General features: G+C 37.4%; 1 long non-coding RNA gene across 1 annotated transcript; it reads left to right on the top strand.

Moving 5' to 3' along the window:
- On the top strand, positions 1 to 24,575 carry LOC102136035 (uncharacterized). Its single transcript, XR_281390.5, has 2 exons — positions 1 to 374; positions 20,057 to 24,575. It is a non-coding gene; the product is annotated as an uncharacterized lncRNA (long non-coding RNA).
- Positions 24,576 to 26,477: the final 1,902 nt, after the last annotated feature.

The following is a 26,477-nucleotide window of genomic DNA, read 5'->3' as shown; positions in this document are numbered from 1 at the left end:
GATTATTTTCATTGTGGATCTCATGCTTGCTTTGGCCATTTTTATTATCTTTTATTTAATGGCTGTCATTGGTATTTTCATCTCGGTCATTTTCTGTATTTTCAAAGCGGAGATGGAAAAAAACTGTAACTTCAACCAGCCCTGATTCTGGGCGCTGGATTCTCGCAATGCTACTGAGGAGCCTTTGGCAGGTGGCGCAAAGAAAGTCAGCTCCAAGCTGCTTCCGGTCCATTTTCCAGCTGTAGGAGAAGGGTCTTCCCTGCCCAAGGAGAGTGGTCCCCTCTTCTGAAGAGCGAGGAGCTCCCTGCGGTGGAGGAGGCATGTGAGGACTTCCCAGAACCCTGCACCCACCTGACTGAGAGGTACTTTTTAAGGTGAGCATGTTAGACACCGAGCTTCATTTTCCTTCTTAATGCAAGTACGATACATTCTTGAGAGGAGAAAAACAAATTCTTTTAATCACTGCCTTCTAGATTTCAAAACTGGAGTTGTCATCCTCTATAAATACTACAAAAGTTTTTGTTTTTAGCTGAGAGTCTCAATTACCCAGCAAACCAAGGAATCCTACCTATGTTATTTTCTCTCCCAAGCACTGATTAGACAAAGGGAAAAAGAGGATGAAACTTCGGTTTTAATCTTCTCTAGCAGTTTGGCTAAAAGGTTTGGTGTAAGAGAAAGTTTGAGAAAATGGATGCTTTGATCATCCCTATTCTATTTCACAACTTTGGTTCAATGGAAGCAAATTAGACCAGTTTTGCCTTGGTTTTTGATAGAAAAAATGGCTACCATAGGTTCCCTGTGTTTGAGTTTTTGTGGTATAAATCCATATATTTTACAGTATTTGCATATATGTTTGTTTTCAGAAGGTTCTAGTAAGTTGATTTAATTTTAGCAGTTGTGATTACAACTTCTTAAAACCAAGTCCTTGTTTTCATATTTTATCTCCATTGACTTGTAGACTTCTGACTTCTTAACTTTTTAAAAGTATTTCTTCCAAACAAACTGAAAAATCATTTCAGTCTAAATGTCAAATAACACCTAAATGAATTCCTTTAAAAATATAGCAAAATCATACTCAGTGAAGGAAAAACAATAGGCTTAACCTCAGAGGCCATAAATGCATAAACTTTTAGAAAAAAAATAAAGTGCTTTAGTATAATAATGTTATCCATAGATCAGTAATGCTGCTTGTTGAAGAGTACAATAGCTCCTCCACAGAAGAAACTGATTAAATTTTGTTGAATGAGTACAGATTGTAGTAAGGGATTTTAAAATCATCTCCATTGCATCATTTCCAGGTTTATGCACAGAAGTAGAGGGGCTGACCTACCTGGTGGGATGGGGGATGCACAACCGAAGAATACCTTAAACAATTGCCCTGGCCAGGCTCAGTGGCTCACACCTGTAATCTCAGCACTTTGGGAGGCCAAGGCGGGCAGATCACGAAGTCAGGAGATGGAGACCATCATGGCTAACACGGTGAAACCCCATCTCTACTAAACATACAAAAAAATTAGCCGAGTGTGGTGGCGGGCGCCTATAGTCCCAGCTACTCAGGAGGCTGAGGCAGGAGAATGGCATGAACCCGGGAGATCGCGCCACTACACTCCAACCTAGGCAACAGAGCAAGACTCCGTCTCAAAAAAAAAAAAAAAAAAAATTACCCTTAACTGCTGATTACCTGCATAGAATTTACAATTATGGAAGCAGTACTTAATGAAATGGTTTTTCAGTTATAAGAAAACTTGACTACTATGCAAATATCTGGGAAGAGGCGCCCAGAACATGTTTCTGTTTGTCTTTAAATCTTGCCATTATTTTACTCCATAACATATGTAGAGGGACTAGAGGGATGAGTAATAACTTAGGTAAATGTTGATTCAGAGGAGGCAGAAGAATAGGTCCTGCATGTGAGGCACTGGTGAAGTCAGGTATCACGGGGAAGAACTCAGGGGCAGGGGTAAGGAAGAGGAGTATGGAAAAGAGACATGATGTAAATGCAGGATGTGATGAAATTGAAGGGCACCGAGGTGAACATTCACCTTTGCCTTGTGTAAGCTTTTAGAAACTGAAGAAAACTCTACACTCTACTGTGCTAACATTCACTGGGGATGGGTCATGGTTGGACCCCAACAAAGATTTCTTGTGTGGTCTTGGCCATTTGCTCCAGAGTTCTCTTGTTTATCTCCTATGTGTTTCTAATGTAAGGGATTAGGGTTGATGGCAATGATTTGATAAGAAAGGAAATCAAAAATGCTTTACGTTTTGAACATGTTCTGAAGCTGGTCCTCAACATCCACTACACTCCTGTCTTATACCTGGCTTCAGAGGACCTGCTGACCCTGCAAGGAGTTTAAGTTTGTGTAACCTGCCAGGTTCCTCCAGCTCCACTTGAGTTATTTTTGCATCCAAAGCTGTCTGTCCCTTAGTTTCTATGTGGGTTCCAGAAAGGTAAGTTTAGTACTACTAACTTATAAATTCGGTTAGGTGAAAATTCATTTCTGAGACTTATTACTCATCAGTGATTCCACCAGGCAACCTAGGAACCTTTTGGCTCTATTTTTTAGACTACGCCAGCCCACTCTTAAAATTCAAAAGGGTCTTGAGAGTCACTGAGTCCACTTCTCATCCAATATTATGCGGTATCTTCTATGAGACACTTGTCCAACCCGCGGTCTGTGGGGCTGCGACCCAGGATGACTTTGAATGTGGGCCAACATAAATTCATAAACTTTCTTAAAACATTATGAAATTTTTTTTATAATTTTTGCTCATCAGCTAGCGTTAGTGTTAGTGTATTTTATGTGCTAATGTTAGTGTATTTTATGTGCTAGCATTAGTGTTAATGTATTTTATGTGTGGCCCAAGACAATTCTTATTTTTCCAATGTGGCCCAGGGAAGCCAAAAGATTGGAAACTCCTCCTCTATAATATCCCTGAAAGATAGTTGTCCACCTTCTGCTTAGCCATTCTGCATGAGCTGCAATTTTTTCCCTCACAAGGCAGTGTGTTGTTAAGAAGTTCTTTATAACATACAGTGGAAATCTGAGTCTCCACAACTTTCATTGCTTTGTCCTATTTTTACTCTGTTAAGCAATCCAGAAAACAGTTGACTAAGTACAATGACTTCACAGGAACCACAAACTCTAAGGAGAAAGATCAGCTTCTCCTTTTATAAATTTCCTGCTTTCTACACAAAGCGTTGAATAATGTTGCCTTTTTCCGTGCAAATACCCCATTTAAGATCATAATAGTAAGATAAATCAAGAATTATTGTGTACATTATTAAAAAATTCTTGATGTGTCTTTTTTGACTTCTTGCACATATTTGCTAATCAGGAATTTTGAAATTCATCTCTTCAAAGCTTCCTCAAGTCTGGGAGTGTTGCCAATTTGCACGGAAGAACAACATTTTATGAGTGCATTCGTAACGATTAAAATGTAATTCTAATGCACTGACCCAATTTCACAGCACATCAAAAATTTAATTCAACCCAAAATGACTCTCACAGATGTCTGATAATTTTCCAGTGGATGTTATTTGTAAGGTCAGATAAATTTGAGCATTTTAGAAAATTGTCAATCTTGCCAATACAATTTTTTGTGAATACGGCAACAGGAAAACCTCCAGTAGCAAGCTATGCTAATCTTTACAGAATGAAGCCCCCTTCATCAAAGGTAGCTGAGAGTGGAGAAAATTGGGAAAGAGTGCAGCCATCACATTTCTGGTGGCAGTGGATTCAGCTAAAGAGGCCCTGGGGCTGGAGTAAGGAAGTCCCCATGTTCAGGATCCTCATGGCTTTATTAGTAGGTTTGGGAGAGTCAGAGTGCTAGAAGCCAAAGATTTTCTGCCTTTGTGGAAGGCTGAGGGTGAGCAAGCTTCTAGAAGACAAGGAGAAAGTCAGTTCCTGGAATGCATATCTATAGTCCCTTTTTTGTTTCTGCCTCTGGTGACATTTCTAGCAATATACAGTTGGCTCTCTCTATGTATGGATTCCACATTTGTTAATTCAACCAACCATGTATGAAAAAATATTCAAAAAAATTTTAAAAGAACAATACAAAAATAACACAAATTTTAAAAATATAGTATAACAACTACTTACATAGCATTTACACTGTATTAGCTATTATAAGTAATCTAGAGATTACTTAAAGTATACAGGAGGATGTGCATAGATTAAATGCAAATACTATGCCATTTTATATAAAGAACTAAAGTATCCTTAGATTTTGGCAACACTGGGGATCCTGGTGCCAATCCCCCATGAATACAGAGGGATAACAGTAAAAGCATTTGGATCTGGGAGTCCCTTTAGGATCTGGACCACACCACTTACTGGCCGTTTATTTGTATCAAGTGACTGCCTCCTTTGGCCTCTTTTTCTCCATCTGAAAAGAAGGACATATGAAACTAATGCCTTGGAAGTACCCTTAAGGCCTAAACTACTATAAATGTTATCAAACAAAATGAGTTTAAAAGTCAGATGCTGGCCGGGCGCGGTGGCTCACACCTATAATCCCAGCACTTTGGGAGGCTGAGGTGGGCAGATTACAAGGTTAGGAATGCAGGACCATCCTGGTCAACATGGTGAAACCCCGTCTCTACTGAAAATACAAAAATTAGCTGGCCATGGTGATGTGCACCTGTAATCCCAGCTACTCAGGAGGCTGAGGTAGGAGAATTGCTTGGGAGGGGGAGGTTGCGGTGAGCCGAGATTGCACCACTGCACTCCAGCCTGGGCAACAGAGCAAGACTTCATCTTGGAGCGGGGGGAGGGGGGAAGAAAAGACACCTGGTCGGCCAAGAGGGCAATTTACACAGATGGTTTCTCAGCATCTGTCACTATACTTTGCTAATACCTGGGAAATGCATGAGTTGTGGGAAGCCTCAAGGGGCAGGGTAAGAGTTTTCAGGAGCACTTATAGGACTAACGGTAAATTCTTAGAATAAATTTTCTTGGGGGCCCGACATTTATCTTCATGTCCCCCTTGCACCACCTGCTCACAATTAAAGTGCAACATGATATGCACACCTACATCCCACAGGTATCCATTGTCCTGTGTGTTCAGACAGGCTATCTAAACATCTAAACCCAAGTATTTTTGTTCTATGTACAAGCAAGGTATCTGTTTTATATTCAGTATTAATCACTTGGATTATTTTGCCTCCCAAGATATCAATTTGTTCAACTATAAAATGAATATATGGTGTAAATACTATCAAAGAGTACCACCTGGGTTAATATTATTTTAAGGGTATATTGAGTAGCTATTCTTTGCTATTAACTCTACTAGGGGGTTTGGCAAAACAAAGACACATAACACATAGATGTAGACTTCAAAAGAGTTCTCATTTTATTTCTATTTGAAAGCATCCATGAACTAAACATGAACTAGAAACCTCAGGTAAAGTAATTAACTAAACAAAAAAAAGTAATGTTTTTTCAAAAGTTAAAGTTTCAATAAAGTCCCAGAGTTTGCTAACTTCGATTTTGTTTATTTTTAATATCCTGTGTTTTGAATGTGAAAAGCCAGACAATCTAATTGTTTTGCATTGTAAATAATCTTTTTTGACTTATCAGACAGAATTTGCTAAAAGTAAATGAATTATTTGTCACTCGTTTCTTGGGTATGACACCAAAAACACAGGGAAAAAGTGAATTTTTTTTCAAAATTAAAAACTTTTTATCAAAGGACACAAGTAACAGAGTAAAAAGGCAACCCACATTATAGGAGAAAAGATTTGCAAATCATGTGTCTAACAAGGGATTAATATCCAAAATGTATAAAGAACTCCTACAACTCAACAACAACAAAAATAAAAACTTGGTTAAAAAATGGGCAAAGGATTTCAATAGATATGTCTTCAAAGAAGATATACAAATGGCCAATATGATGTGAAAAGATGCTCAATAAAAACCACAGTGAGATATTACCTTATACCCATTAGAGTGATTACTATTTTTAAAGAGCAGCAGAAAATAAGTTTTGTTGAGAATGGGAGAAATTGGAACTCTTGTGTACATAAAATGGTGCAGCCACTTTATGTACAGCCACGGTGGAAAAGAGCATGCCAGTTCCACAAAAATTAAAAAGTAGTGTATGTGATTCAGCAGTTCCACTTCTGGGCATATACCAAAAAGAATTGAAAGCATATTGGTGTACATATTGTACACCAAAGTTGATAGCAACATTACTTACAACACCAAAAGGCAGAAGAAATTAAAGTGTCCATTGATGAACGAATGTATGAACAAAATGTAGTGTATTCATTCAATGAAATATTATTCAGCATTAAAGAAGGAAATTCTTACACATGCCACAACATGGATAAATCTTGAAAACTGTTTTTTTTTTGAGATGGAGTCTCACTATGTCACCCAGGCTGGAGTGCAGTGGTGCGATGTTGGCTCATTGCAACCCTCGGCCTCCTGGTTTCAAGAGATTCTCCTGCCTCAGCCTCCTAAGTAGCTGGAACTACAGGTACGCACCACCACACCCAGCTAACTTTTATTTTATTTTATTTTATTTTTATTTTTAGTAGAGATGGGGACGGGGTTTCACCATGTTAGCCAGGATGGTCTTGATCTCCTGACCTTATGATCTGACAAACTCGGACTCTCAAAGTGCTGGGATTACAGGTGTGAGCCACCGTGCCCGGATGAAGACTTTATGTTACATAAAATAAGCCAGTCACAAAAAGACAAATACTTCCATATAATTTCAGTTATATGAGGTATACAGAGTTGTCAAATTCATAGAGACAGAAAGTAGAATAGTGGTTGCTAGAGATTGGGGAGGGGGGACGTGGGGCATTGTTGTTTGATGGGTACAGGATTTCAGTTTTGTCCGAAGAAAAAGAGTTCTGTGGATTGACAGTGGTGGTGGTTGCAAAACAATGTGAATGAACTTAATGTCCCTGAACCGTACACTTGAAAAATGGCTAAGACGGTAAATTTTACATTCTGTATATTTGAACACAATAAAAAATAATAAAAAAGAAATTAGATCAATTATATTCTGGCTTTTATTATTATTATTATTATTTGAGACAGGGTCTCACATTGTTACCCAGCCTGGAGTGCAGTGGTGTGATCTCGGCTCACTGCAGTCTTGCCCTCCCAGGTTCAAGCTATCTTCCTGCCTCAGCCCCAGTAGCTGGCATTACAGGTGTGCACCACCATGCCCTGCTAATTTTTGTATCTTTTTATTTTGTAGAGACAAGGTTTCACCGTGTTGCCCAAGCTAATCTTGAATTCCTGAGCTCAAGTGATCTGCCTGCCTCAGCCTCCCAAAGGGCTGAGATTACAGGTGTGAGCCACTGCACCTGGCCCTGGCATTTTTTTTATAATTATAAAATGTCACATTTATTGCTGCAGTGCTGTTAAATACAGGACAAGTCTCCAAATTGACTTTAAAGAGGATCATTTCAAAATCCCAATAATCTAGCCAGCTGTGTCGACATCTATAAAATTATTTTTCTTTAAAAAAAATGACTTTTTTTCAAAACCAGTTACCTTGAAGCACTCAGAGCACAATTTCCACCCAATAATTGTGGTTTTGTCCACCTCCCCATATTTTTTCCATTTTTTGTGTTGGGTTAATCTCATTATATGTATATAATATATGTAGATATAAATATATCTACTTATAAAGATAGATATCTGTTATATCTGTCTGTATATAGATAATTATATTATGTTAAATTATCTATATAATTATATTATAGATATATAATTGTAGATAATAATATAGATAATATAATGATACCTATATACAGATATAACAGATATCTATCTATATAGGCATAACTCAATTATGTAATTGAATTGTATATATAATTTATTTTTTTGCCTGATTATAAAAACTAGGCTATGGGGAATGATGGTCTTCACAGGGGTATTTTGTATACGTAAACTCTCCAGATTATTTGGCTTTTAAAAACTGGATAGGACATATATGCCCAGTCTCAACCATGGCTGCATAATAAAATCACCAGCAAGGTATTTAAAAATAATAGTTTTTTGGTTCTAGGGTAAAGCCTTGACATGGAGATTTTAAAAACATCACCAAGTGATTGTAATTTGTGGCTACAATTGAAAACTACTGCCCTAGGTTCTCAGTCATTGAATTATATTAGTCTGATCATTTGGTTTGTTCTTGGCACTGATAACCATGAAGTATCTTATCTTAGTTTGTTTTGTGTTTCTCTGACAGAATACTTGAGACTGAGTAATTCATAAAAAATTATTTTGCTCATGGTTCTGGAGGCTGAGAAGTCCAAGAGCATGGTGCCAGCATCTTGTGAGGGCCTTCATGCTACATCATTCCTCGGCAGAAGCAGAAGGACAAAAGAACATAAAAGCAAGAGAGAGATGTGGCCAAACTTGCTTTTATAACTAATTTATTCCCACAATAATGACATTAATCCATTTATAACAACAGAGCCCTCATGAACAAATCACCTCTTGTTAGGCCCCACCTCCAAACACTGTTACCATGGGGGATTAAGTTTCCAACACATGAATCTTGAGAGACACACTCAAGCCATAGTATATTTACATTGATTAGCTAGCTTTTTGTAATGAAGAATTCAATGTTAGTAAGCCACACCATGAAATCCTACAAATAAGTATGGTATGTTCTTAGATAAATTAAAAACAATTCATAACAATTCAGTAGCACATTTATCAGATTTGCTTTCAGTCTTGAACAAGGCGAGTCAACAATTCACTTCATGCTTAATGGCAGTTAATTCTTTTTTTTTTTTTTTTTTTTTGAGACGGAGTCTCGCTCTGCCGCCCAGGCTGGAGTGCAGTGGCCGGATCTCAGCTCACTGCAAGCTCCGCCTCCCGGGTTCACGCCATTCTCCTGCCTCAGCCTTCCGAGTAGTTGGGACTACAGGCGCCCGCCACCGCGCCCGGCTAGTTTTTTGTATTTTTTAGTAGAGACGGGGTTTCACCGTGTTAGCCAGGATGGTCTCGATCTCCTGACCTCGTGATCCGCCCGTCTCGGCCTCCCAAAGTGCTGGGATTACAGGCTTGAGCCACCGCGCCCGGCCAGTTAATTCTTAAGAAGATTGTTCAAATGTAAAAACACAACAATGACCTGAAAGCCTAACCTGAAGGTTCTTATCAAGAGATACCAAAGTAAAGACAAAATAAAACAATTGCAGAATATTTACTATGTGATTGTTCTTAAGGGAGACTCCTGAACTAGGTGACAATCATATTCTCAGAGATTCAGGTTCATTATTTCTGTTGGGTATTAAGCCATCATGCTGTAAATTTCCAAGCATGACTTCTTCCCAAAGCCCATTTATTCTTCACATTGTCTCATGCATGCTCAAAATCCTAGCATCAAACTAACGGCATGGTTTATTTCTTCTCTGGGAGCTATAGACGTAGACTCCATTTGAAGTCTTGGCCCTATGCCCTACACATTGTTGCCAGAATAATCTTGGAAAAATTTGTGCTCAAAGACTTGTAATAATTCTCACTCACCTAAAATAGAGTAATTGTGAATAACTTTATCTGGTATTCTTAGTTTTCTAGACACTATCTTTCCAGCCTTATTACCAATGATTTCACTATGCATTGCTGAGATTCAGCTGACCTAAACTAAATGTGGCTAGTCTGGGCTCCAAGCTGCAGGTTGGGCCCAATGCCTGGTCCACAGGTCCCCCTTCCTTCTTGAACTGGCAGCTACATGAGGCATGATCTTCTCTTTGTGATGGATGGCTGGAGCACAAGAAGGACATAGGGACACATGTTGACTTTTACAGTGCAGACTTGGAGTTGGCACATTGTCACTTTGGGTTATGTTCCATGGGTCGAAGAAAGTCACATGACTGGGCTCAACATCAGTGGGGCAAAGAAGTGCATGCTGTCTACAGAAGTCATGGAGGGAGGTGGTGAATATATATCTGCTGAACAACAATATAATATACCCATAAAATGTAACAGAATAAAATTTTTCATAATCAATAATACTACCAATATTATTCTTATTTTATGTAAAATAAAATGCAGGCTTAACATTGCCTGAGTGAAGTTTGATATAGGATTTGAAGTCCATATTCTTAAATGTTTGAGTTTTTTTAATGACTTCCATTGAACAGAAATCAGGTCCACTTACTGGAAAGAAGAAACTGAGTTCTTTCTATGCCATTTTTCAAGGCTGGAAATTGTTCCACGATACGTTCTTTGAGTTTCTTTCTCTTCCTCCATCATCCCTGATAATGGCTAAGCTCTCCCAGAAGTGCACACAGATGAGGCCAAATGCAGTACTGTCTTGGTAGAGAGAACAGGGGCTTTGGTGCAAGGAAAATGAGTCAACCACAGACTGGCTCTGAACTTTGGCCAAGTCATGTAAACTCACAAGTCTATATAGTTATTTAGTAAAACTTGCCTGAACTGACTAATGGGTTGCTGTGTTCATTACGTGAGATACTATCAGAAAACAAAATTGGAAATATTAATTATAAAATAGATATCCTTATGTATACAACCAAAGTCACATGTCACTTAAAGAGGGGGATAATTTCTGAGAAATGTATTGTTCAGTGATTTTATCATTGTGTGAAAACATCATAGAGTGTACTACACAAACCTAGATGGTGTAGCCTACTACATGCCTAGGCTATATGGTATGGTCTATTGCTCTTGGACTGTAAACCGGTACAGCAAGTTACTACACTCAACACTGCAGGCAATTGTAACACAGAGGTATCAAACATAAATAAACCTAGAAAAGGTACAGTAAAAATATGGTATAAAAGATAAGAAATGGTATATGCCAGTAAAGAGCACTTACCATGAATGCTGCTTGCAGGACTGGAAGTTGCTCTGGCTGACTCAGCGAGGGAGTGGTGAGTGAATGTGAAGGCCTGGAACCTTACTGTGCACTGTAGACGTCATATACACTGTACACTTAGGCTACACTAAATTCATTTAAAATATTTTTCTTTCTTCCATAATAGCCTTAGCTTGTTATAACTTAAACATTTTTAATTTTTAAAACTTTTCAACTCTTTAAAAATAATACTTTGCTCAAAATACAAACACAGCATACAACCGTACAAAAATATTTTCTTTGTATCCATATTTTTGGAAAAAAATTCTATTTTCATTTTTATGTTGTTGAAAACTAAGACATAAACAATACATTTACCTAGGCCTACACAGGGTCGGGATCATCAAGATCACTGTTTTCTGCCTGCGCACTGGAAGATATTCAGGGGCAATAGCACGTATGGAGCTGTCATTTTCTATGGTAACTATGCCTACCTACTTCTGGATACTTCCTGAAGGACTTGCCTGAAGGTGTTTTACAATTAACTTTTTGTTTAATAAGTAGAAGAAGCGTGCCTTAAGGCAACAAAAAAAACTGTAGTATAGTAAATACATAAATCAGTGACATATTTATTATTATTATACATTATTATGTACTGCATACAATTGTATGTGCTATGCTTTCATGTAACTGACAGCACAGTAGCTTTGTTTACACCAGCATCACCACAAACAACGTTAAGTAATGCATTGTGCTGTGATGTTGTGTTGGTTACGATTTCACTAGACAATAGGAATTTTTAAGCTTCATTTTGATCTTATGGGACCACTGTCATATATGTGGTTGTTGACTAAAACATTGTTAGGTAGTTTTGAAATTACATAACTGCAATTTGTCTAGACTACAGTCTCTATAGATTCTAGTTTTTTTCTACTGGGTTTACTTACTTAATGTACTTTGCCTTTAGCTAGTAGTCAGTTGCCATTAAGAATAAAGCAAAAATTTTCATTTATAAATGGCTAATGGCATTCCTATATTAATTCTCATCCTTAGAGACCATTGACTGAAATAGATTATAATAAATATGATCAACTAGCTAATCATTTAATGAATCATTTGGTACACAATAATTGTTTCAAATTTTCCATTGCATAATACCACCTAATAGATATTGACCACAAAGGAAATATCCCATTGAATCAAGTAATTTTTTCCTCATTTTTAATATATGTGATAATTATCTCCATAAATATCTCGAGACTTACTAAAATTCAGTCAAGTAGTCCTGTTAAACTACTTAAGGATTGCTAAAATTCTCCATTTCACTTTATGTGTGAATGGTTTGCTGAAAAGAAAAGAAATAAATGATTGAGACATATATCCTGGATTTATTTTTCATTTTGAATTTTGATCTTTAGGGATTTTATTTAATAACAAATTAATAATAATAACAAATAATAATAAGTGATTTCATGTCATTGGTAGTTTTGACAAGTTCAAAAGAGCCAAGTGCATTTTTATTTTAAAACAAGACTTAGGCCGGGAGCAATGGCTCATGCCTGTAATCCCAGCACTTTGGGAGGCCAAGGCAGGCAGATCACTTGAGGTCAGGAGTTCAAGACCAGCCTGGCCAACATGGTGAAATCCCATCTCCACTATAAATGCAAACATTAGCTGGGTGTGGTGGCACCACGCCTGTAGTCCCAGCTACTTGGGAAGCTGAGGCAGGAGAATCACTTGAACCCAGGAGGTGGTGGTTGCAGTGAGCTGAGATCACACCATTGCGCTCCAGCCTGGGTGACAGAGCAAGATTCTGTCTTAAAACACACACACACACACACACACACACACACACACACACACAAACAAGACTATGTTTCTGAAGTAAGCCTGCCAAATTTAGGCAATGTATTTGGAAAGACTTTTTATTCCTAGGTGTTATGTTTCTTAGAGCTAGATTCATTTAACTGGAGAGAACTTACAGTATGCTCGAGAAAAATAATATAAACATAACTGCTGTGGAATCATGGAACTGTGTTTATATATCACAGATCTCAGAGATATAAATTAATCATTCAGTGAAAAATACAATCCCTGAAAACAGACATGACTATAATAAAATCAATGAGCAGTTATGTATAAAATCCAACTTTCCTAAATATATGTTTTATAAACACTAATATAAAATACAAATGTGAATAAATATAAATTTTCTCCAACAATTTTGTCTTTAGTTTGAAAAGCATAGTCTTTTGCAAAGTTCATAAATTGGTATGTACACATTTTCAGTTATCCTAGGGTGGAGATCATCTTGAAACTTCAAAGTGAACATACTGACATAGGTCACAGAACAACACATTAATAAGAGCCCCCAAATGAATTGCCACACAGCAGACTTCATTCTATCTTTTTAAAGTGATGAAACAGTCTTCCTTTTAATGAAAAATGCTCCAGGCCCTGACAAGGCCTGGCCTGCATGAGTCAGGGTGAGGGTAGCATGAAGACAAAAGGATTCTAATTCCAAGTAGCAGTATATGGAGCGCCCATTGACAAAGCATTTCAATTCCTCAAGTATCTGTGGTCTTGACAATGTGACACTACAACAAACTCCTCCCTGCAGAGGGTGGTGGCATATGTTTCTCCATTTTTGAATCTGGGCTGGCCTCTGGACTTGGTGAGGCCAATAGAGATTTAAACCTGCATCTCAAGAGACCCAGCTTGAGATTGGCCTGGGTCTCAAGGGACCTGGCACTTCTGCTCCCTTTCTGTTGGAGTCCTGCCAGCATCTTGGGAACAAGTTTCAGAAGATTGCTAGAGGATGGGAGCACATGAAGAGCAGATCGCAACCATCCCAGGGGAGGCCAGCCTGGACCAGCTATAGCCACCTGTCTCCCAAACATGGAGAGAGGCTCCCGAGTTTAGCAGAGCTGCATACTTGACCCACAGTGAACCACAGATGCATGAGGGAGTCCAGGTGAGATCACAAGAACATCCAGCTGACCCATAAGCTTATAAGCAGTAATATCTACTTATCATTCTCATCTACTGCTTTTGAGTTGTGCCAACTCATGCTGGGGGTGCAGTGTTTTTTTAGAATATCTCAGTGCTTTCTAAGAAACTTTTAATTTTTCCCCCCACAGAAACTGCTGTTTTCATGCTAGATTTAATCAAACTTACAGTGGTTTTGTAGTTGTGAGATAATTCATTGACTTAAGCACATTTATAGAAACTCTGTAAAATGTGTTTGAATTAAGTAAGCAAATGAATTTCTTGTCTCGTTGTCCTATACCTTAGACTAGCTAACTAGTAAATTTGTACATAGTAAAAAGTAAATAGTGAAAGAAGGTATAAGTAAGAAGCAGTAAAAACAAAGTAGCAAAATGCTTTGTTCAAATAGTACTGCCAGTACCAAAAGCTGGAGTCCAAATGAGGAAAAAATAAAAACAAAACTAAAATGAATATTAGTTTGCAGATTCAAAAGCTAGTTCAATTGAATATATAGTATCAAAAGCAGAAAAGATGTCAGGATGACAGAACTAAGTCTAAATATAACTTTGCTCTCAAACATGTCAAGATATACATTAAAATGAATAAAAAATTTTCACAAATTAAATTAAAAAGTAGCTCAGGAGGCTGAGGCAGGAGAATGGTGTGAACCTAGGAGGTGGAGCTTGCAGTGAGCCAAGATCACGCCACTGCACTCCAGTCTGGGCGACAGAGTGAGACTCCATCTCAAAAAAAAAAAAGGAGCAAACACATATCCTATAAAACATGGATAATATAGGGAAATTCTAAAAGGGTAAAAACTTTCAAAGCTTAAACAAATCCAGACCAGGAAAATATTAATACAAATTTGAAAGTATGATACTAATGTCAGAGAAGTTTGAATTCAAGGAAGAGTCTAAAAGAGTTTAAACACATAAAGATGAAACATTTAGAACACGCATTTACCTAAATAATAAGATAACAATAAATAACGTAGCAAAAACAATGACAAAACCATAAATTTCAAGAAATGCTAGGAAAAAAATATAGATAAGAAAAAATTTGAAATTCTGCACAAAATAATTGAAGGTAAGATAATGAAAATATATTAAATTCTATAGTCTTATAGAATATACTTCACTTTAATCACTTATATTTATAAAGCAATTGGCTGTATATTAGGGGAAAAGCAGAAATAGTACAGACTACATTCTTGATGTGCATACACAACCACACACAAAACATAAAAGATAATAATGAAAATCAGGGAGAAAAACTACAACCACCCTGAAATTTGTAATTTTCTTCCTATAAATGTCTAAGATCAAAGAAATAATCAAAATTATAATTGCAAAGTATTTAGAAATTATTATAATTAAAACAATAAATATTAGAAATTAAAAGCAGAGAAAAATACCTACCCTTGCATATCTATATAACTAGCAGGAAAGAATAAAAACAAAAGAATTTAGCTACTCAAGACCAAAAGTTAGAAAATAATAACAAAATAAACCTAAGAAAAGGAAGAAAATAATAAAGATAAAAGCAAAATTAATTAATTAGGAAACAAAGTGGGTAAATAGATTGAAAATAAGTAACTAAGAGTGAAGTCGTCTATAAGTAACTTGCTAATGAACCTGGTCACCAAAAGGAAAAAACACAATATTAAAATTTGAAAATGAAGAATAACCAAAAACAGAGAGGAACATAAAACTACCCAAAGAAAGTATGGTGCACACTACAAATAAATTGGAAATTTTTCCTGATATTGAGGATTGTATTGAAAAACAGAATTCCCAGGATTGACTCCAGTCGCAGAATGTAGCACATATTTACACATTCGCTTCCTAGAAGCAATCACAAGAAATTGATACCAATTACTTCTTTGGGAAAGAAACTTGCAGGGGAAGGAGAGAAGTTCCTTTTTCGTTTCATTCCTTTCTGAACTATCTGTATGTCCATATATGATTTTTTTAAAAATATGGGCTTATTGGGAAATTAGATTATATATTTATTTGTAGTAAGACAAATGGAGAAAAACAAAGAATAGTGGCTCACACCTGTAATTCCAGCACTTTGAGAGGCCAACACGGGTGGATCACAAGGTCAGGAGATAGAGACCATCCTGGCTAACACAGTGAAACTCTGTCTCTACTAAAAACACACAAAAAAATATTAGCCCGGTGTGGTGGCGGGTGCCTGTAGTCCCAGCTACTTGGGAGGCTGAGGCAGGAAAATTGCTTGATTCGAGGACGCGGAGGTTGCCATGAGCTGAGATCGTGCCACTGCACTCCAGCCTGGGCAACAGAGTGAGACTCTGTCTCAAAAAAATAATAAATAAATAAATAAAAATAAAGAATAAAAGGTACAATCATGAGTAGAACACAAAGGCTGATGATCAAACAGTCCAGCCAGAGTGATGATGGGTGGAGGCTGGAAGAAACAGACCCAGAGACTTTGTGCTGGGCAACATCTGTTTCTACACCTGCCTGGCTACCCCATGGACTGTCACTCAGAGTTCCAAAGTATACCATGTTGGTATATGTATTTGTTTTTCAATATTTACTTAGATTTATTTTGGAAAAATATCCAGTATATCCAGCTATTTAACAAAATTGAGGATTAAAACTATTTGATTTGGTGCTATTTTTGGACATGCATATTACACCAACAGAATAGCTGCTGATGCAAACCTGTTTGTTCCCTCTAGACAAGGAGATTAGAAAGGGTAGGTAGGTTCCTCCTTAAGAAAGAAGCAAGTAAGTTGAAATACAATTTGTTTTGTTTCTTGTATTTGAAAGTGCAGTTTAAACAAGCCAAATAGATACCATATGGCCTTCAGTAATTTGACATTGAAGAACAATGTATGATTTATATTCTATTTCCAGCTACTGCACAGTGAGTGTGCTGTGATACCATGTTTTTAAATTCCTCTCTGCCTTTGCCCTTGTTGTCTCTTAGAGGCATTACGTTTATTTATTCACTTATTCATTTCTTCTCTTTTTTTAACCAGTGAACTCAAAAACAGATTGAAACTAAAAATAAATAAATAAATAAGTTCAAATTAAAATTTCTCCATTTTAGTGACCTCACTGAAGCTGTGCCATTATCCAGGGTAAATACGCAAGGTTTGTCTCTCCCCCAAGAAGATTAAGGGGACACACAAGGGGAGGGAGTTTAGGAGTGGAGGTTTACTAGCTAAAAGAAAGAGAAAGGAGAATAGCTCTCTCTCTCTTGTGAGACAGAGGGGCTCCTGAAAGGGAAAAACCAGCCTGTGGCATACTGCACCAGATTTTATAGGCAGGCTTGAAGAGGCAGTGTCTGATTTACTAGGGCCCACAGATTGGTTGGACCAGGTGTGACATTTACACAGTGCACAAGGAAGGCTGGCCAGCCCACCCTAATCTTATTATGCAAATCAGCTTTTCATTTTGCTGGGGCCATCTTGTCTGCTCCTTACTGTACGCATAGCTGGCAAAAGAAGGGAACATGGAGTCACCATTTTGAACATGCCTAGTCCCAGGTAGACTTTTCTTCTTGGCACAACTACTGGCATTCACTTGTGCAAGTTTCCAGCTTGCTTGTCTATGTCTGCAGCTCGATTTTACAGGCTGCTCTTTGTTAGAAAAGAAAATGATTTGGGGGCTGGTTTTCATTAAAAGGAAAACTTTACCAAGGATTTCCATACCCTTACTATCTGCCTAAATAATTTTTTCTTAACTCCTATATCATCACCACCTCTATGAGTTAATATTGTTTTGTTGACACTCCTAAGTATAGCATTATTTTGTATTGTGATAGTATATATAGCCCTGACTCCCCTACTAAACCCCAAGCTTCACAAGGTCAGGGCCATGTTTCATTGTTTTAGAAATCTGTAACACCTAGCATGTTCTAGATTATTTTTAAATGTTAAGAGAATTGCATTAAAAATTAAATACTTAAATATTTTTAGATCAAAGCATCAAGGTTAATATCTTTGTAAGGGTTCTATTATGAGTGGTAATTAGATTTTCCCATTAAGTTTGAAGAACGTCAGTTTCACAATGCAGACTACTAACCACTATACGATCACAGCTGAAGGAAGCCAGTTTCAAATAGCACAGTCATCCCTCATTTTATCTACAACATGGATATATATGACCACATTTGGGTTCCCAATAAGTAGTGAGAGACACAGAAGCATTTAATATTGCCAAAAGAAAGAATCGTACCATCGCCATGCTGATCTGTTTGTCTGTCATGATAACTAGTGCGGCTGTCTTTGATAACCAGTAGGAATAAGGAATTCCCTACAAGTACATAGTACTTAAACTAATATTTGAATAACCTACTTCAACATGAATTTTCAGTCCTCTTGGATGGCTTACAAGATGGTCCCCTCCTCCCCAAAATTGCATCATGTATTTGTTCATTTATCTTTTCAATCAATAGTCATTTATCAGGTGCATGTCAATTTAGGAGACACTAAGCTAGAGACACTTACACAGCATAGACGAGTGTTTTAAAAAGTGAAAATACTTTATACATTCATCGCTTCCTCACTGCACTGCTTTGACCCCACATAAGAAAGGTGCAACAGTTTCTCTTGGGTTTTGCTCATAGCTTCCCCAACAGATAAGAACGTTTTATTTCATTTAATTTCATTTTAAATTTATTACTTCATGAAAGTGAGATAAAATTTGCCTCATTATCATAAGAAATATGGAAATGAATACTGGACATTTTCTAAGCACATGCATAGTACAGTGGACTCACAGCTTCCACTCTGTGTTTCTCAGTGATGGAGGAGTTAGTGAGGTCTGTCCATCAGTGCCTGCCATGGGGAGGGTGAGAGGCAGGGTTCAGGCCTCACATTTATAGCAGGCCTCATCCTATTCCAGATGTAATCTCCACATGCAGCCACAGCGAGAAATTGCAGGGTTAAAAGATAATACCACTTGAATCCTTGAAAATAAACACTAAAAATATATCCAAATGTTTGACCGAGTTTGGTCATTTTTTCATTCTATTTTCTTCATTTTGGTCACTTCCTAATTTTGTTTAAGGCTCTCACTAAATTATTTGCATCTTGATCCTGGCTCAGTATTCTTAGTTTCTCATTTTCAAGTGCCTTGTTTCCTAAAACCTTAAATGTCAAAGATCCCTGGAGGGACAGGTGGGGCTCAGGGGAGAAAGACAATATATAGAACTCTCAAATATGTCTTTCAAAAGAGTGTCATAAAAAACTTTTAAGACAGTATTTATTTACTTACAATTTATGCACCTCAAATCAAAGAAAACACAGTAGGGTGTCTCTTCCTTCAATGTGGTTGTCCCCCTCCCCTTCCAAATGGCATTAATTTAAAATGAAAAAATAGGATAGAATTCTGTGTTCTTCCTTCTTCCCAACTTGGTACCATAATTCGCACGCTCCTCCTGCCCACCAAATTCATACCTTTTATCAGTCTTACAGGTGTAATTACAAGGAGAAAATTTCATTTAATTGTATTCATTTTATTTTAGAAAGGAGACTGAAACTTTGGAGGATATAAAAATATTTACAAAGCTATGAAGTATGTGCTTAAGTAAACTAATTTCACCAGTTCTCTTTATATTTTTAAAAATTTGAAAATAGTGAAAAAATATAAAAATAAAAATGTGTTATATTCTCACATTAAAAAAAAAATCCTATGAAAGGGAGAACTCAAAAATCTGTTCTCTAATACTCTGCCCTTGAGGTCACCACTGTTCAGAGCTTGATATTTGTTCTTCCCATGTTCTTCTTAGACTTATTGTGAAATGTGTATGGGCTTATCTTGTAAAAATAATATTGAGCACGGGGCTCATCCTTCCTTGTCTGGTACCTGGGGAGATTTGGGCAGGTGGAGAGACTGGTGTATGAGAAGGACCTGATAAGGAAGTGATTGGGCTCTGAATTGGTTGGTTTGCGTTTGAAAGGTTTGCTAGCAGGAGAGTTGTTGACTTACTATCTCTAGAAATTAGTGAATCCTGTGAGGCAGGAGCAAGGCCCTGGATGTCAAGCCTTCAGAATACAGAAAATCAAAAGACACAAGGTTAGTATACCCTCATACCTGCTTTTTTAATTTAAAGAAACCCAGAGAATTTGCTTAAGTGTTTCAAGCTAACAAACATTTTATTCGTGTGGCATAAATAATATATGAACAGACTTTTATGAGTAATATAACATCTGCAGCTCTTAGAAAATAAAACATAGTTAATTAGAGAAGGCATGAATTATGTAATCATTACTTTTATGTTTTGTTCTTTCTAGGTCATTCAAACTGTCATCCACACATGAATAACAATGAAATTCTCATAAAGAAGCAGAAATACCCAGGAGGCATGAAGAGTCATCATGCTTCAAAAGTGCATGTATTAGGACTTCATGACCTCAGGAAAAATAGACCCCATAACTCTTAAAAGCTCAACCTTGGAAAGGAGAAACATGCTGTTTGATGACACAGCACTGAAACTTGTTGAAATATCCTTGGAGCTTGAGATGTTGAGAGCCATCAAAATGTTCTTAACAATTAAATTGAAAAATGTTTCTTCAAAATGTCTTAGCCAACCAAATACAAACATTTTGTCATTGTGGAAAAAAAAAAAAAAAAAAAAACTCGCCAATTGCCTTTGCTAGTCTCAGCACAGCCCAAGAGGAGCATCCTTCATGAGCCAACCGAAAAACAGTGTGCAGTCTATGCTTCTGACCAGATGGGCTTCTCTTGTCACCATAACATTATGTATTAGGACTTCATGTATTATGTATTATGTCAACACTTTATTCATTATGCTGATCATACTCTGTATTTCACTTGCTCTGGTTATTTGTAAAGCTTTTCCTATTTCATCATTAGATTATCCTTAAATTTTAGCAACTGCATTTTAGTCACTCTGTATTCTTAATAGTGCCTGCCCAAGTGACATATTAATAAGCATTTTTTTCTGAATCAATAACCACCCCCCAAAAAAATCTGCAGCCATAGTTGTAAATACTGTACATTCCAAAGAGAAGTGAAAATGAATGAAGGACCAATTTTGAGGAAGAATTAGAGTTCTCAAAATTTTAACAAGTATAATCAGGAAGTTTTTTAAAATTTAACAAATTCAACAAGTATGTCAACAAGTATTCAACAAGTTAGAGTTATAAACATTTGTTCAATATTTTACACATGGTTAATACCTTCAGAGTAGTGAGTCAGCAGCAAGACTCTCATTTTTAAAACTTTACATTTTAAGGGTGGAGACCATTAAGGATGGAGACCATGTTGATGTCAGAACAATTGGTCCAGGGGTATGTGAGGAGCCACTAGGAAGGGAGAAACAGGGAAATGTGGACCCAAGCAGCATAGTGTTCCCCAGAAAGTTGGGTTGGACACAAGTGTGTACATGCAGGAAAAAGTAAAACCACGAAGATGTGTTAATCTGAACAATGCTGTGAGCAAATGAGACACAGTTCTCCAGGGGACACTCTGAGAAACTACACAGAATACACTTCAAAATTGTCCACCAGAAGGACAAATGAGAGGAAGGATGATCCATTGGCTCTCTTCTACCATTGGTCATGTTGGCCCAGAAGGTGTTCACAATCTTGGACTTCAAAGGTTGCACCTGCTTCAGAATGGCTGAGTAGTTTGCAGAAGGCATCTTAACAGATGGTAACAGAGAAGCAAGAGATAAGTGCTGCAACTGATGCAAGGTGCTGGCGGTGACACTATCACAAAGCTGGTTGCTGTAAAAATGTGGCCAAGAGGATGTGAGCTACAACACAAGAGTGGTTCAACATCAACTCTCAGAAGCACATGAGTCTCATGCAAATCTATTGTTCTTGAAATAATGAGCAAAGGACCATATTCATCCCTTTTGGGCAATAGTCAGAGAAAGGGGCACCCATAGAGAGAAAAGATCTGGTAATACTAGTTAGGGAGTGGAAGAAGCCAGTTGATATAGTTTGGCTGTGTTCCCACGCAGATTCTCATTTTGAATTGTAATCTGAATTGTAATTCCCATGTGTTGGAGCTGGGAACTGGTGGGAGGCAATTTATTCATGGGGGTGGTTACCCTCATGCTGTTCTTATGATAGTGAGTTCTCACGAGATCTGATGGTTTTATAACAGGCTTTTCCCCATTTTGCATGGCACTTCTCCTTGCTGCTGGCATGTGAAGAAGGACATGTTTGCTTCCCCTTCTGTCATGATCATAAGTTTCCTGAGGCCTACCCAGCCATGCTGAACTGTGAGCCAACTAAACCTCTTTACTTTATAAATTACTCAGTCTCGGGTATGTCCTCATAGCAGAGTGAGAACAGACTAATGTACCAGGGTACAGAAGAAGCCTAAGACCAAACTGCACCTCTCTGTGCTTTAAACACAGACCAACACCTGGATGAGTGTTTTTCTTTTTCTTCTGTGCACATTTTTTGTATTTGGCTGCTTTTTAACTTGCCAGCTCTGACAGAACAATGCCATCTCTGAGACACATAAATTAAGTTGCTTTTTATCTACACATAAATTAAGTTGCTTTATTGCTTTAGCTTCTCTGAGTTTTGTGCCTTTTAGGGAGAGCTCTCAGCGTTTCCTGCTTACAGTCTTACTTTAGGCTCCTCCAAAAGCCAATCCTGAGAAAAGGATGTAGATACATGTATTTTATTTTATTTTTTAAGAGACAGGAGTCTTGCTATGTTGCCCAGGCTGGACTAGAACTCCTGCGTTCAAGTGATCCTCTCACCTCAACCTCCTGTGTAGCTGGGACTACAGATGCTTGTCACAATGCCCCAGGTAGTTTGAGAGGTGATCCCAGGAAGTGCAACAAGGGAGTGAGGAGTGAAGTAGAAAAGGGAAGACAGCCAATGAAAGGTGTGCACAAGGGAGCAGGTTACTGCTATCTCAAGCTTTCTGGGAGTGTGGCCCAAAGAGGGATAGGGAAGCTGGACTGTTTTTGCACCAGTTCCAGTTTCTCACTGGTTGAAAATTGCTGCTGGGGAAATTAAACCCATTACACTTCTAGGCTGCCCTGCATACAGGCAGAGCAAACTCCTCTAGTGCCAAGAAAGCCCCACAGGCAGAGAGGCATGGATGGTTGAGGTAGAAAGACACAGATGTGTCGCGCAACTGCAATGAATCCACACATTTGGCTGAGGGGCATAGATTGGGGCATCAGTTGCTTCTATGATACACTCTGAGATTATTTTGCAAAGGACAAAAATCCTTAAGCACAGAGAAAAACAATAGCAACAGCCCTCTTCTGGCATCTAGAAGGAAAGAAGATAAGTTAATTAGTAAAAGGTTAGAGGCAGTTAAAATGAACTCTGAAACTGAGACTATTTGTTAAACTTTGCAGACCAAATCTTTAAACTGGAATTGGATCCCTTTAATGAAAATCCCCTTTGCTGTTGCTGAAGAACAAATGAGGAAAGAAAAGAAATCAACATGTTTATTGCTTTCACCTATAAACCAAGAACCTCACTGAACTAGGTTAAATAACAACAGTTTGGCTCTGTTTCTGTGAAGACCACATGGGGACTGATGGGTATTTTTAAATTTTCTCTTACTAGTCATTGTTCTGATTCATAACTAAGACGGAACCACTCAAAGATGAGTGCTTTCTGATAGAAAAGTTGGGTGACAAAATATGAAAATGGGTCTTAAACGCAGTGGATTTCACCACGGTTGGAAGCATGGCAGAGCAGAGAGAAACTAGAAAGGAAATACTCTCAGTGGTATCATAGATTTTTAAAATTCACCCCAATTCTTCATTTCCTCTTAATTAAGTTATAAATGCATACCTCTGTCTAGTGTACTGAGTGAACTGCCCCACCGTTGATTCTAGATTTGGCCATCTAACTTACTTTGGAAAAGAAGTTGTTAGCAGCCATAGCATAACCTGTATGTTGGCTTATCTTCTTAGCAATCGTGATCATCCATGAAACGAACATGTCCCATGGGCTGCTATGTCTTCTCCTTTAGCCTAGGCCCTGGAAAGAAACGTGGAGCGAACTTGAACCCATCATAGCCAAGAGCTTCAGTCTTGGAACATAAGTACAGAAATAGAGCTGCCCAATCAAGCATATTCTAAATGAGTCAATAGCAGTCAACTCGAGAACCTAAGCATGAGAGCAGATGCTTACTATTTTAACCACCAAATTTGTGGGTGAATCTATAACGTAGCATTATAGCAGCAATAGTTGACTGATATAAGTGGCAGATTATTTTTCTTTTCTTGCCTGTAGTTAGGGTGATAATTATAATAGGGGAATAAAGACTCTTGCTAAGACCAAGGGTTTACTGAGGAAACTAAAAAACATGAAATGATTAGGAAAGAGCCAATGGGAAGGGCTCCCTGGAGGGAATCTGTAGAGGATTCTGGGTCAAGTGACTGCTGTCCCAGTGACAAAATTCTGCCTCCTCACCAGTGATTGTGGATGATCTGAGTAGATGAAGACAATGGGGCTCTCCAAAATAATGTTCATCTGTATTCATTATTTTTTGTTTTTGATAAACATTACAGAATGTTTGGAAATAGTTAACACTCAGGTTTTGAAAAGGTGAGCTTTCCTGAGTATATAGGGGAGGTTCTCAAACGAAAAGATATTTTAATACCTTTTAAAATATTTAAACAAATCAGAGCTCCTTTATGCCAATACATCTCTGAAGAAAAGCTTATTCCAAATAGTTGTGCTATGAAGATAATGTGTACATAATATTATACTGACCTTTTGGACACAGAGGGATATACCTCGAATCTTTTCAAGTACAATAGAAAACTATTTAAATAATAAAGATTCAAGAGAGTCATACGAGTGTTTTGAATGTTTGCTTATTGACTTTCAATATACTTCAAATTAGAAAATCAACATTATTATTATTATTATTATTTTGAGACAGAGTCTCACTCTGTCTCCCAGGCTGGAGTGCAGTGGCATGATCTCGGCTCACTGTAACCTCCGCCACCCGGGTTCAAGCAATTTTTGTGCCTCAGCCTCCCAAGGAGCTGGAACTACAGGTGCCTGCCACCATGCCTGGCTAACTTTTTTGTATTTTTAGTAGAGATGGGGTTTTGCCATGTTAGCCAGGCTGGTCTCAAACTCCTGACCTTAGGTGATCCGCTGGCCTTGGCCCCTCAAAGTGCTGGGATTACAGGCATGAGCCACCATGCCCAGCTTAGAAAATCAACATTATTGAAGAACTTGAGATGAAAATCAAAGATCTAGTCTTTGCATCCCCATATTCCCTAATTTGACAGCAAGTCTTACTGGTTTATGGGTAGGGATTTCTATAAAAATTTTAATGAATAAATAATCCCTTTGACATTTATAATCTATTCCAGAACACTAAAAAGATGAAAACCTTCCTAAATAATTACATGTGGGCTTGACAAATGCTAATATTATGCCCAATAAAGAGAGCACCAGTAAAGAGAATAAACATTAAGCTCGATGCAAATAAAAATAATGAATAAAATATTTTCAAATTTATTGTAACAACATCTTAAAGTATTAACAATGCATGACGATCAAGGAAGGTTTACTTTAGGAATGCAAGAATGTTGTAGTAATAGGAAATGCATGCATGCTTAAAGCACTGGATTAACAGAATAAATGAGCTGAACATATACTATCTCAACAGTCGTTGGAAAAGTATTTGACAGACTATATTAGCCACCGCTGTCTAAAAAATTAAAAACTCTCAGGGAGTTGGGAAAAAGAGGACATTTCCTAAGTTTGACAGATTGCCTTCAAGAAAACTGTCAAACCAGTGATAAAATGTTACTTATTCTCATTAAAATCACAGGCAAGGCAATAATTCCACAAATCCCCATTATTCAAAATACTCCTGAGGGTCCTATAAAAAGAGACCAAAACATTGATAAATACTAGAAAAAAATAAATCCTTTCACATTAAAATTTAAAATAATGAAATAAAAACACATTAAAGAAATAGATTTGCAAGATGTCTAGGAATAACAAAACATACAAAAACCATCATTTCAATATAGCAACAATGAGCCATCAACAAAAAGATACCATTCAAAATACAACAAAAGCATAATACCCGTTTCCCCACAAAACCTTAAAGTTACTAAAAAGTCATATTTAAGGTCAGAAAAATAAACCTAAACATAAGAAAGTGAGTAACATGGCTTGAAATGGGAAGTCTCACATTTATAAGTTTTAAATTTTTTCTTAATCTATCTATTCAGCATTATCCCTATTAAAACTCTAAGGGTAATTTTAAATGAAGCTATTCCAGTTGATTCAAAATGCTATCTCTAAGAGTAAGTGCATAAGAACAGCCAGAAATATTATAATAAAGATAGCATTCATGTGAGTAGAAAAGGAATAAATAAACGGTATTTAAATATGTGGTACATACCATTATTATTCCATTTACACTTTACACAGTTGAGGAAACTGAAATACAGGGAAGTTAAATAGCCTGTCAAAGATCGCATAGCTGCCAAGTGGTGAAACCAAGATGCAAACTCAGAGCCAATGCTCCTCACTTACTTACCAGCATGCTATGCTGCCTCTGGCAAAAATATACATGTGTGTATACAAATATTGGACAAAAGATTGACATCCATCACATACAAAGTTCCCACCAATCAATATTAAAAACAAACAACTCAATAAAAGTAAAAATGGGAATAGGGTCTATAAGCAATTTTCAAAAGAAAAAATGGTGAGTAAATGTATG

This window comes from Macaca fascicularis, chromosome 10, assembly GCF_037993035.2.
Source record: "Macaca fascicularis isolate 582-1 chromosome 10, T2T-MFA8v1.1".
NCBI lineage: Eukaryota > Metazoa > Chordata > Mammalia > Primates > Cercopithecidae > Macaca > Macaca fascicularis.
Note: the sequence above shows the minus strand (reverse complement) of the source record. Positions and strands in the feature narration are given on the sequence as shown.